The sequence below is a fragment of the Heliangelus exortis genome, chromosome 3, assembly GCF_036169615.1.
Source record: "Heliangelus exortis chromosome 3, bHelExo1.hap1, whole genome shotgun sequence".
NCBI classification, from domain to species: domain Eukaryota; kingdom Metazoa; phylum Chordata; class Aves; order Apodiformes; family Trochilidae; genus Heliangelus; species Heliangelus exortis.
Window position 1 is genome coordinate 11,276,725 of NC_092424.1, and position 13,105 is coordinate 11,289,829.

General features: G+C 39.2%; 1 protein-coding gene across 1 annotated transcript in view; it reads left to right on the forward strand.

Moving 5' to 3' along the window:
- Positions 1-13,105, forward strand: part of CRIM1 (cysteine rich transmembrane BMP regulator 1) — a 157,966-nt gene that overhangs the window by 15,537 nt on the left and 129,324 nt on the right. The window lies entirely within an intron of this gene.

Below are 13,105 nucleotides of genomic sequence, written 5' to 3' on the forward strand. Positions count from 1 at the left end.
TTTGAGTTGCTATCAGCAACCTCTTGTTTTAAGTTCCCATTTTTAAAAAGAATAGTGTTTTAAGCTTAACCACGAGGTAACAATATTCTGCTGTGACAGCGATAGAACAGTTGTTTTTCAGAAGTGCAGTTATCTTTTTTTATTTATTTTTTCCTTAGTTTTCTTTATTGGTGGTTTTTTACTGTCTGCTGTGACAGTGATGGAACACTTGTTTTTCAGAAGTGCAATTATCTTTTTTGTTTATATTTTTCTTGGGTTTCTTTCTTGGTGTTTTTTTTTGGGGGGTGGGGGTGGGGAGGAGGGTAGGTGGGAGTAGGCTGTGAGGTGTTGGCAAAGTTGTCTTTCCAAAGCCTCAGACTACAGAGCATCTGTAGAAGAGTTGAGGAAGTGTTGATTTTAAATCAACTGTCCTTCCTATGTGTGAAGGGTTAAAGTGGTGAATCAACAATAGTACTCTTGAATACCAGAAACATGATAGTTATAACTTTAGTGTCATAAAAGTCTAGCTTTTCCTCATAAGAATGGGAATTTGCATTTGCATCTTCCAGCTATCGGTTGATGGATGTTTGAAGTTAAATCCATCCATATTTTGTAATAGAAGGGCAGAAGTCATAGCACAACTTTGATTTGTCTGCCTTTGACAGTTGTAGTCAGTCAAATCTGCCTCGTTTTTCTTTGCAAGTGCTTATTTCCTCTTTCTGCAACTAGGCTTAGGAATTGAATGCTGACTGCTTATGGAGGTTGTTTCTTTAAATGCATTACTGCTTGTTTAGGTAAATAAAATGCTGTACCTAACCTGATGGGAAAGAAGTAACTTTTTTTTCCCTTTGTGCTGGCCACATGCCTATTTGGTAAGCAAGCCAAGCCTCTTGGTGTAGACTAGGGTAGCCACTGTGTGTTTGAGCCAGTATTTGCCAAGTGTTTCAGGTTTTCAAAGTTAACAATCTAAAATTTGAATCAATCCATTTGGAAAGCTTACCTGAAACATGACTTAGGTAGTATAAAAAAGTGGTGTTTGTTTAAAATAGAGAACTCTTTCCATTTACTCATGGCAAGCTACATCTTAAACTGTAGTGTCATGTAAAAAATGGTGATTCACAAGATCTGTTAAATATATCTAAGATTTTCCTGAAATCCAAAGTATTGATGTATACTTCATTCTCTTGGCTAGTCTGTTAAACATAACAGCAGGAGGATTTGAAACTAGTAATTTGTATCTTGAAATAGTCTAACAGAATCTGATGCCATGGAGAGTGGGACTGAGGGAGGGTATCAGACTTCCCTCCCCTCACCATTCCTGATATGGATAATTAAATACACAAAAGACATAAATTGAGCACCTGAATGGTGGATACACCATAATCAGAATTTCTGAAGAAAACTTCAAGAAGGAAAGTGCCATCTAAGGAGCTACTTTATGTGCGTTCTACTTTGAGGGTACTTCCTAAGCAATCGATGTTTTGTGTTCTTCTGTGCCATGTGTCTGTCTGCAAGATTTGATATTCATTATAAGTTTATGTATCATTCACATGTTGATGAACTTCCATAACATAACTGAGGTAAGGGGACATACTTATCTCCCTCCTGGTAGGGGGCAAAAGGGTAAGGTAGCTTTCCTTTTAATTATGGAGGTAATCAGAAAGGGTGAAGGTCCTACCAACTGAACTCCGTGTTTTTGGTAGCATTGTTCTCAAAAGCACAGCTGAAATAGATACATAACTTTACAGAATATTTGACAAATTGGACCCTTAATGATTAGTAGTTTTCTGTGGCACCTCAAGAAAATCTGGCTCTAGCAATTTCAATAAAGTTCAATAGCTATGGGGAGTTATGTTGGTCTGTAGAAATTCATTTAACTGAGGGCCTGTCTTTCTGTTTCCTGAGCAGTTCAGTGAGGAAAGGGTATTATAGAGGCTAGGGGTGCTAGATCAGTGTGATTTACTTGTTCTGATTAAAATTAGTTAAGTGGCATGTCTCTCTCTCTCTCATATTTTTATTTTCTTTTGGGTTTTCTGGATTTGTTGTTCTTTCCTTGAAAGAAGAGGGAAGGGTGCAGGTAGGCTGTCCCAACCATGCTAAGTATTCATAGTCATACACAGGAGATGCCAGAGCTAATGCATTGTGTTAGGTGTAGCTGCCAGCTCTGTCAACCTGTATGGTTCACTGAAAGGTACCTTTGCTTGCAGGTGTGGAATCTCTTCCATAAATACCACCTGGCAAATAAATAACAGGCAAAGAGCCACAATCTTGAGTTCCATTTACAGATATGAATGAGTATGTGCTATGGGGTTGCAGCTTTTGTACTTTGGATTCTTGTCTTTTTGTGCTTTCACCTTCCCTTTCAAGTGCCTCTCTAGTCATCATCTTTTAATCTCGTTTGTCTTAGAGTTGAGCTCTTCGGACTGTGTGTGGTCTTCCCTTCTGGGCTTGATGTCAGTTCTAGCTTGCTTACTTGGCTAACCCAAATTTTTCTTGTTAACTTCATATAGGATCTTCCCATGTTGTCTCGTGTCTGCCTGCCTTCTTGGGCTCCTCCTATTTCTTTCTGCCTTTACCTTTCCCTTCCTCCTTTTATTGCATTCTTTGCTTACCTATTTCATACTGTCTGCTCTCCATTTCACTTAAAAGAAGCCACATGAGGCAAATAAGACCACTTTGTCTCTTACTCCTACCCAAAATCATGCTTCTTGGGCTTGAATGTCACATTGCTTAGTATTGACTGGGCCTGAAAATCATGTTCTTTATTTTGTCTCCCAAAGCCTTGCTCTCTCCTGAACTGGGGAAGCCTGTAATGAGGAGAATCTGGTTTAATCTCTGCTCAAATGTATGTGACTTACGTAGTGTTACTGTTGTCTCTTTGAGAAAGTACTGAGAGGTCAATGTGAGGTTTCAGTAATACAGGTACTGCAGGTGTTGTTCCTACCCCATGCCCTTGTTTTCCAGGAAAACAGTAGGATTAGTTGAATTTGAAAGGATTGATAACTATTTTCTAACTAATCTTTGTGTTGGCATACTGTAAATGTTCAAAGACTTGTGACTTGAATATAGTATCATATAGCATAAGGCATATCTATGCCTTGGAGGTCTATATATTCCTCACCAGTCCCTGATTCTCTGCATGTAACTTCTGATACAGAAAGTTTTTGTAGAAGTTGTGAACCATTCTACTATGAGGAAATGCACACATTTAGGATTAGAAAGAAACTGTCTGGAAAAGCTATCACATACCTAAAATAATAATAATACATTCCTGTGTCAGGGTGGGTTTTTTGTTTGTTTAAAATGCTTTTTGCTTTTGATTATTGTCTTGATGAGTGCCTGCTCTGATATGGTTCAGGAAATCCTGTGTTCTTGAGCTTGTTTCTATTCAGGAGACTACTACTAGTGACAGCTTGGTAGAACTTGGACTGCTGGAGTGGACAGTGGAAAATGCAGCCAGAGTGGAAAGTGAGGAGATGCCATCTGTCTGCTGAGCCAGATTAGCAGGCAGAAGTCTAATAATCTACCCATTCTAGCAGTCATGATCTGCTAAGAATAAACTGCAGACAGTACAGAAGACTCAGTTCTTAAGACTTCATGGAAGGCACTGAGGATTGTGCATGAGGGAAGTGAGAGAGGAAGTAATTTTTTTTCATCAAATACATTTATAGGACATAGGTAGGTAATAACATTGAAAACTTATTGTGTGATGCCAGCCCACTTCTCTCAAAATCTTGCCTAGCATGTATGAAGAGTCACTAGGAAGTCAGTACCTGAAGTGACCCAGCCTCACTAGTTTCAAAGGTTGCATTCTAGTTCTGGGAGCACTTTCCTGTCCCTCTATGCTGGACCGTGGCAGTGGTTCTGATAGCCTGACAGAGCTTTAAAGAACAGGAACCTATGGATGTTCTTGATCCTGCTGCTTCTCCTCTCCCAGAGTGGGTCAAGATCTGTGCCCTGGTGAGGTGCCCATGGGAAGGCAGCAATGCTTTGCCTCCTTGCCTCTTTAAGGGCAGTGGCAGGCCTTTGGAATGATGAATTGCTTCTTAAAATACATCCCCTGCTGGAACAACTATCTTCTCTTCCTCTGGGCAGGGGGGGAAGTTGTGAGTCAGAGGCATCCAGTCCTTCACTAGGTGAGCTGTACTTCAGGTTGGGGTCTCTTCAGCTGGGTTTACTAAAAACTTCAGTCTTCAAATTCTCTCCAAGATGAGGGACTTCCTGGACTTCTCCTGCTTCTTCAAAGTACTTTGGCAGTTGTGTTTGTTTTGATAATCCCAGCTAGTGCTGTGACAAAGGTCTTCTCCAGTACTGTGGAGAGCGTAAGTGCCACCAGCATGAGCAAAGGTTTTTACTCTCTTTCAAGTTCTGTCAATATATTCCTGAGCTCTAAGAAGAAAAAACAGCTGGCTTTCTTTACCACTTCTAACTCCACCAAAAGCATAAACTTTTTCATGTAAAACTTGTTTTATTTGAAATACATGTGAAGCACAAAATATGTACTTTCTTGTTTTTGTTTTTGATGGGAGGTGTGATTAATACCATAGGTAAATTAATACCCTTGACTCGCATATTTCTCTGCATGTAAAACCTGCTGCTGATACCAAGTTACTGAAACTCTTACTTTTAAATAATTGCTACTTGGTTACCTTGGCTTGCACCTCTCAGAGCTATTCACTGCTGTCCTTCATAGGTGAAAGGAAAAAGCCTTTTAATTCACTGGCATCTATGAAGTTGGCTTATTGCAACATACTTCTTGCATTCCATTATTTTTTACATGTAACTGAATAACTTTATACTGGCAAATGTTGCAATACCTGTTAGACCAGTCCTGGAATAACAAATATGAGAAGGCAATTTTATTCTGAATGCTTATTTGGTAGTTGTTAAGTTTGATTTTGTGTTAAAACTTCACTTGTGTGGTCTTAGCGGCTGCAGCTATGTTGAAAAACTAGAACAGAATAAATCCAGCTGTATGCTGATTTATCAGGCAAGGAGGGGAGTGAAATAATTTCAAATGTGCTTATTCTGATACACGTTCCATTCCTCTCCCATAACAATTAACGTATGTTTTTGCTCAAATAACTGAACTTTGAAGGTTGGCATGTATTTGCAATAAGGAATGTGATTGTGGCAGAGGTCCAGATTTTACCCTTGAATATGCTTGTGAGAGCCAAGTAAATGCATTTGAAGGCAAAATTTCACATGAAGCAGTGAGAAAAACATCAGTATAGCTTTTGGGCTTTGTTTCTGAATGCATATATATATAGAAGTTAAAAACATTTGATGTGGAAATCTTACAGATCAGTAATACTGATATAAATTTGGATACACAAAGAAATCTTACAAAAACCAAAAGGGAAGAAAACTTGCTCAGTAGTTGACTAGAGAGTTTTGTGACAAAAGCACATCTGGCAGTGCCTTCACAGTGTGCTGGAACAATGTTAAACTTGCAGGACTTGTCACTTTTCTGTCTCTAGCTCCTCAGAGAACTGTTCCCTAACCAAGGAAGTATCATCTTTTGCTAATGCATTGGCTGTTTTAGCATGTCCTATTTTTAAGAGGAGTTAGCACACAGAGAACATCTGTGACATGAAATTTGAATCTAACAGTAAGACAACTTTAAAGAGGTTTCAGAAAGATGAAAAGGCAACAGTGAATTTCGTATTTCTGTATTGATGTGGCCGGATACTTAATTTTAGGCTTAGATTATGAATAGTGCTGCTTGTATTAAAGGGGCACACACACCACATTGCAGGAACTGCTAGGAGGGAAAATTGAAAGAACCTGAAACTTGAGCAGCTGGTCAAAAAAAAAAACCCCAAAACTCTAGAATTGTTAATTATTGTTAGCATCACAGAAATTACAATTGTTACCATTATTGTATGTTTGCACTTTTATTTTTTCCCTTTCCATTTTATATAAATGAGTGGTACAGTAACTGAGCTTATTTTCCTTCTGTGCTACACTTGCTTATATGAATTGCTGTGAAGATGCCACCTGTGCTTTTCCTTCTATGTCCAGATGCCTTGAGTATGTAATGCTTATGGAGAACGTACTAGATCTTCAATTTGTGGCACTTCAGTTTCCTTCAAATTTGCAGTTTCTGAGATTACTGTGGACAGACGTGTAACCTTAACTTTTGTAGATAACTATGGGTGGTCAAAGCGTGGTTGTTCCTAGAGACAAAGGAGCATTCTTCCTGCCTTTCTGTTTCAAATGCTTACTGGCATTAATCTGAAATTAATACAAGATAACCTTTTGTACCTGGAGCCTCTAAAAGAGGAGGAAAAGGGCAAGACAGGAATCTTGCATCTGGTGGGATCTTGCTTTTCCTAAGCTCAATGCCTTCCAAATGTTCTTTTCCATGTTGACAAGTTGGTTGTGCTGAAGTATGTGTGGACATACATATTTATGGACATAGAGCTGGATTTATTCTATTCTAGTTTTTCAGCATAGCTGTATGTACACATTACATAGTTGTAGCAGCAAATTACAGGTTTTAATGAGTCTTTGACCTTAACTTTTGTTAAAATAGAAAGAGAAAATGGAGTAAGTTACTTCTAGCAGAACTTTCCTGGATGCACTGTTTGTTTTAAGGATCAAAAGTTATCTACATGTGACAGAAGGGACCTGAGCAAAGATCTCAAATTGAATGGTGTGTAAATATTAGGCTAATGTTGCATACTAGCAGGAAGCTATACTCCTGTGGCATTGGGTGAGCTAGGTCACAGGTCTTGTTTTGACAGGGCAAGTCTTGTTTCAATACTTGCAGCATTGATACTGACTAAGTGACTGTAGGGTGGCTGTATCCAGTGATAGTGGTATCAGTGACATACTGGTCAGTACAGCAATTTTGATACAATGGTTCTCTCTTAGTAAACAGTGATTAACAGTTTGTTGGAAAATGAACTTCTTTTCTGTTCCAGCATCTTCACTGGGCTTCACAAGTTGTCTCTTAATTATTTTCCAACATTTTTGAATTCTAAAATAGCTGTTTAGCATGGTGTAAAACTATTTTGGCTCTTTGTATCCAGATATTTGCTTTGAATTATTTTGGAATGTTTTGCTGTTATTCTGTCTACTTAGAACAAATTATACAGCTTCCACAGGATCAATCTACTCTGTCCAATATAATGAACCATTATCAGCCAAATGTTTGTCTGTGGTAAGATGGGTAGGTGGAGACAAGGATTGAAACAAGAACTGGTGAACCAGTTAGGTTTTAGAGACACTTCAGTTAAGTTGGATAATTCCTTGCAGAGGATGGAAGGTAGAGAAAAGGAGAAAAGAAAGAAATGTTTCTAGAAAACATCCACTAGTTCTTCTACTTCAGAACAGGCTGCAGATAGGATGCATAAGTAACTTTACTTGCCCTTACTCTTAAGTAGAGCAAGGTTTTGATTTCAGTGGAATCTACAGGTATCTTGCCTCCAGATGTGCTGGTGAGTGAAGCCATCAAGATCCTGATGGGAAAGTGTCAGCTCTTCCTGAATGAGCTGGACTCTGTGCCTATGGAGTGACCAGGCTGTAGCTGGGAAGCATAACCCTGCACTGCTGTTCTGGGCTTCCTGCACCTGTCTGCAAAGATGATTCCTCTTCCATAAGCAAGAGGTTTGAGATGGGCTTGTTTAGAGTCCTAGGGTCATCTTTTTGACTGCTTCAGTTTAAGTGTAATCTGCCATGGGCATCCTGACTCACTGCAGGAAGTTTTATTCTGAGCATGTTACTCCACTTTGCCTATTCCTCTGCCCTGATAGGTTCCATATGAGCAGGTGTTGCTTGATTGTACTCTCCAGCCCCCTAAACCTCCTCTTACCTCCTCTGCCTAAAACTCTTACAAAGGTATCTGAGAAGAGTTTCTCCCCCTGCCCCAGAGTGTTAGCAGGGCTCCAGCTCATAGTAGAAACATTCCAAGTCCAAACTTCAGTTTAAGGGTATGGAAAATACCTAGTTATAAATGGGCTTTCCAGGTTCTACCTTTTCTGGTGACAGTGAGAACAGTGCTCTGGCCAGAATCCTTCCACACTGAACCCGTGTGTAGGTGGTATGTGTGTGCCCTCCTATGGATGCTTAAAAATAAAACTCCTGCTCTTCAAGTTCTGGGACATTTCTCTGTTCACTGTCAATATATTTTGGGCATGTCTTTGCTTCTAGTTACTGATCAAGAATTCCCACACACAGATACTTGGGGAGAGGGTGAGTGTCATAGGCAAAGCACTGACCTCAGGGTTGAATGGCTTTCTCAAAAAAACCCCAGAGGCATAAACCTTAGTGCCAATGAGCAGTAGCTCTACCCCTCCTGAATTGCTGCTCATGTTCTCTTTTTTGTTGTTCTAGATTCCCTCAAGTGTTCTGTATTCAAACTATTTTTTAAAAATTACTGCTGTCCAAATCCAAGAACTTTCTTCCTCATTCACCAAATAAAGTTTATGTGATGTACATGAAATAGCTTATCTAGAATCAGATATGTTAGGTCAACTCATGTTAAAAGATGTGAATTCTGCTGTACTGTCTGGAAGGCTTTCACTAACTTAGCTTCAGTTAATAAGAGAACAGATTGTGCTTTTCTATTATCATCTTTGTTCTAGAGACACTAAAAAAATCATTGTCATAGTTATGAACCAATCTACACATTTAAGGTGCTAGAATTTAAACAACTTTTCAGATACATACACCAGAAATGGCATTTATAAATGAATGTACTAATAAGTTCAATGTTAAACTTGTTTGGCTCTAGCATATAACTTCAGAAGGGCAAAGAAAACACTCGCTGGATTTAAAGCAAACAAAAAATAACCAAACCCCAAAACTGGAAACTCAGATCTAATTTTGACCTTTGGCCAGGAGATGCAGTCACATACAGCAGCAGAGGAAATGCCTGACATTCTCGCCATCGGAGCTGGGGCTTCCAGCTCTTTGGCACACTTACTCGTGTAGGTCTGATCTTTTTTTCTTCTCAGTTGTCATTGCAGACCTCTTGCAGAAATTAGTAAGGGACAGAGTAATGCCAAGCAGCATTTTCCATCTTTCTGATTTGGGTCTTCTGTAATGTGTATTAATTTGCTGTATGGCAGTTTGAAACACAAGTTCTTAATGAACTGTTCATTTTTGGAAACCAGGTGAAGATACTAGTATCAAGATTCTACAACTTCCATAACTAAACTCTATGGTGTTAGTTTAGTGGTAAGAGTCCAGCAGAGATCTGTGAATCATTACTAGCTCTACAGTATGGACTCACTTGTGGTCTCTTATGTCAGATTTTCCTTTTTTCCCCCTTTTTCCCAACCCCTTAAGGGGGAAAACCCCCACCGGAGGGGGAAGAACAGGGATTGCTCTACTATATGGCTTGTGATTTTGCTTATGTTTTTGGAGGTTTTCTTACTGGTTTTGTTTTGTTTTGTTGGTGCTTTGGCTTGGTTTTTGGCTGGGGGGTTTGTGGGGTTTTTTTTGTGGGGTTTTTTGTTTGTTTGTTTGTTTGTTTTTTCCTGAAGTGTAACTAAAATATATGTTTGTTAGGGAATCCGCAGTCGATGTAGCTTGGAAATGCTTATGGCTTACCAGGGTTGTTACAAAAGTTAACAAATGGAGGCTGGAACCTAAAGCATCTGTGAGGATATAGCCTAGTAAGAATATGAGATGACTTCAAATTACATTGTCAGTACTCCTGTGGAGGAATCATATCTGTCTTACACAGAAAAGAGTTGTTTGATACCTTAAGACCTCTGTGTGAGATGTGCTCTTAGATGTGGCTTTGATAAGGTTTTGTTTCTTAACAACAAAAAAAAAGTGCTCTGTAGTCCAGTGGTTTGGACTGATACTAAGTTGAATGAGTGATACTTCCTTTCTCATCCATGTTTTGTGTAAACAAAGGCTGACCTAGTTTAGGCATTAAAGTGCTTCTGGCTTTGAATTCCAAGTGGAAAGGGGGCTTTTGAGTTTATGGCCTGGCAGAAAGGGTGCTTCACTGCCTGCCTTAAGGAGTTTCTGCCTCTGTGTCCCTGTCCCTGTTGCTTCAACAAGACATGCTGTGGGTCCATGCTGTGAACTGGGCAGGGGAATCCCTTAAGCACTGTTGGGGTGGACAAAGATTCTTTATTGACAATCAGCAATGCAGATGGTGTTGTGAGGAAATGGAGCTTTTATCATTCTGCTGCTTTCGCCTCTCAGTCTCTGCTGTTCCCTGTTCCTTGCCTATTATTCCTTTTGAGATTTGTAAGATTCCTGCAGTTAGACCAAATCCATAGGGACCTCAACGATACTATAATACTGTAAGTACTTAAAATGTGTAGCTGACTATGAGGGAGCCTACACAAATGTTATCTTCAATATTAATACCAGGCAGCAAAAAAATCTGCATGAGCTGCAGGAGGGATGTAGAGAAGTTACTGTGAGTGTCCAAGCTGCTTGAAAAGTGAAAGTCTCGTCTAGGGTGCTAGAAAATGAAATTCAGGCTTGGTAATTTCAGTGCCAGTGAAACCATTTGTTTTCTGGTTTGTGCTGTCATATGCTTTCAGTTAACTTTAATAAATAAATAAAGGTAAGAAAGGTGTAGTAGAAAATAATTTCAGGCTCTAGGTGCCACTAGGTGGCAGAACCCATGCATCTGTTCTGTGGATGTCTTTTCCTGCATCTTGATTCTTCACCTCGAGTATATTGAAAATACTCCTCAGCTGTGTGTGAGAACAGACATCAGTAGGGATATGTAGATGTTATCCTACCAGGGCTCATATTGGCAGTTGTTGTGGGAAACATGCAGGACTCTCAGCCTTCTATATCCATGATTATTCAGACTCCTCACCCTTCTGACAAGCCTACTACTCAAAGCAGATGCGTGCGTTTAGGTGTCACCTCAGGATCTTCTTGCCCCATTTCTTGGTTCTATTGTTAATAAATGAGAAATGGGGAGATGACAAAGGGATGCTGAAGAGGAATGCATTTGTAAGGACTGGTGACAGGGGAAGGGCCATGGAGATGGTGAGCTTGAATTTTAACTGATGGTGGAAGGTGTGATTTTTGAGTATTGGAAACTTACGGTGTTGTGAAGTGGCTCCTGTCTGTCAGTGAGATGTTTGTACCGGAATGAAGCTACCACTTGGAAACAAATGTATCTTGCAGCAATACTTGTTAATGACTCCCTTTAAGGTTCCTCTTAGTACTGATCTTCCATTGCAATGTGCTTGTCATCCGTATAGTGTGGGAGATTATTTCAGTTTCATTTTCTTTCTGTTTTAACTTTCACAGCAGTTAAGGAGGTGGCTAAGGACAGCCCAATAATAGGTGCATTGCCTGCATATTTACTAATAGAGGGCTGTCTAGGTCCTGGGTGATGGGACAAGTTCTACCTTTATTGTTGTTTATTTGTGTATTGTTATACAGGAGGTACAGTCCTCATCTTGCATTGGGGATTCATTGAGACCAAGCCAGAAGGCATCCACATCTTTGTGATCTATTTCATGAGTACACCATCCCTTCTAATTAAGAACTGGATGGGTGGACACTAAATAATGAGGCTGACAAATACTGAAGGACAAATCTAAAACCATCAGTATGAGTTTCTTTTTGTAGGTGTTGTATTGTAGGAACACCATCTAGGGATTTCAATTTGGAATATTAATACTGATTAAAATTGAAGTGTCAGATTTCAAAGCAACTTGATTAAAGTTTTCAGAAGGGATTAGAATCACCAGAATGTGATGCCTTCTCTGAATTTTTATACAGTTGACACTGCTGGAACAGTGCAGTTTAGTACAGGTACTTCTGTCTTCCTGTGGAGGAATGCTAAGGGATCCCACTTTATTCCATTTGTTTAGTAGCTGCTTATTCCATTTTTTTAGTATAGTTTATAATTTTATTTTGTAGTTCTGGAATAATCGTGAAGATGAGACGACCTTTTGAATGTAGTGTCTTGAAGGAATTGTACTAGTTTCTTATTTCATGGTGGTTTGTCTTGACCATTCCCTTAAAATTAATAGTGTTGGACTTAAGACTCTTTGTGGAGTATGTAACAGAACATTGAAGGAAGTACTGTGAAGAAAAAAAACAGCCAAAAAGAACTTTGCAGAAAGGTGCTATTTTGGCAGTAGGTTTGTCTAACATAAGTTAAAATAAACCCTCTACACAAAAAAAAAAAAAAAAAAAAAAGCTGTTTATACTATAAATATATTTTAAAAAATACACTACACTGACAGAAAAGCCTGAAAATCTTGGTGTTTGGAACTGTGTATGGTTTCTCTCTGGTATCCTGTTCTTGTCATCCAGCTGTATCTCATGGCTACCTGCAAACCAGTACCACAGAGGTCATTCAGCCGATTGTGGTGTAAAGGCTATGGGTAATTATGCACACTATAGATTGTTATTAAACTTACCTCCAACATTTGCCTCCAATTCCTTACTTGAAGTTACTACTACCCTTCTCAATATAGTATTTTGAAGATGATATTTCTTCCAAGTTGATGAGGAGGTTGGTTGTTAGGGTGATAGCCATTTGAATAGCAAAAGTCTGCGGGTTTTTTTAACCAGAATATGTCATTTCTTTTAAAATTGTGCATAGAAAACAGTCTTTCTTCTAGAAAGAAATGTGTTGACTCTGTGCTTTGCTCTTCCATTTTGAAAAGAGCTGGTGGTTGAGCCTTGGCAACTGGACAGCTCTGGTATGTGACATCTGTGATGCTTGGTGAATCTTAATAGTGTCATTTAAGGCAGCACACAGCCTAGCATGCTGACCTGGTGATGAGAGCAACTTTGGACTAAGAAGCTGAACTATGAGCAACAGTGGTGCCTGGATATAATTTTATTAACTGTTAAAGTGATGATGATTTCTGATGAAGCTATTGCAGTGAAGTGGAGGGAAAATAACTACTTAAGCAAGCCTTACCAGCCCTCAGATACTGAGGAGTTCAGAGATCCAAATCATATCATTTTGGCAAAGGGGATTACTGAGGTGGGGTGGGAGGAACATTGTGGGCATGTAGAGGCACTGAAAATACTGTTTTATTGATAATACCCTAAGTATAATTCAAAAGATAGCCATGAAGTATGCATTCCGAGAAGCATTATTAGAGATGAAGGTGTATTTCTGTCTTGTTGATTAGAAGATGACTAAAATAGAGGAGAAGTTCTTCTA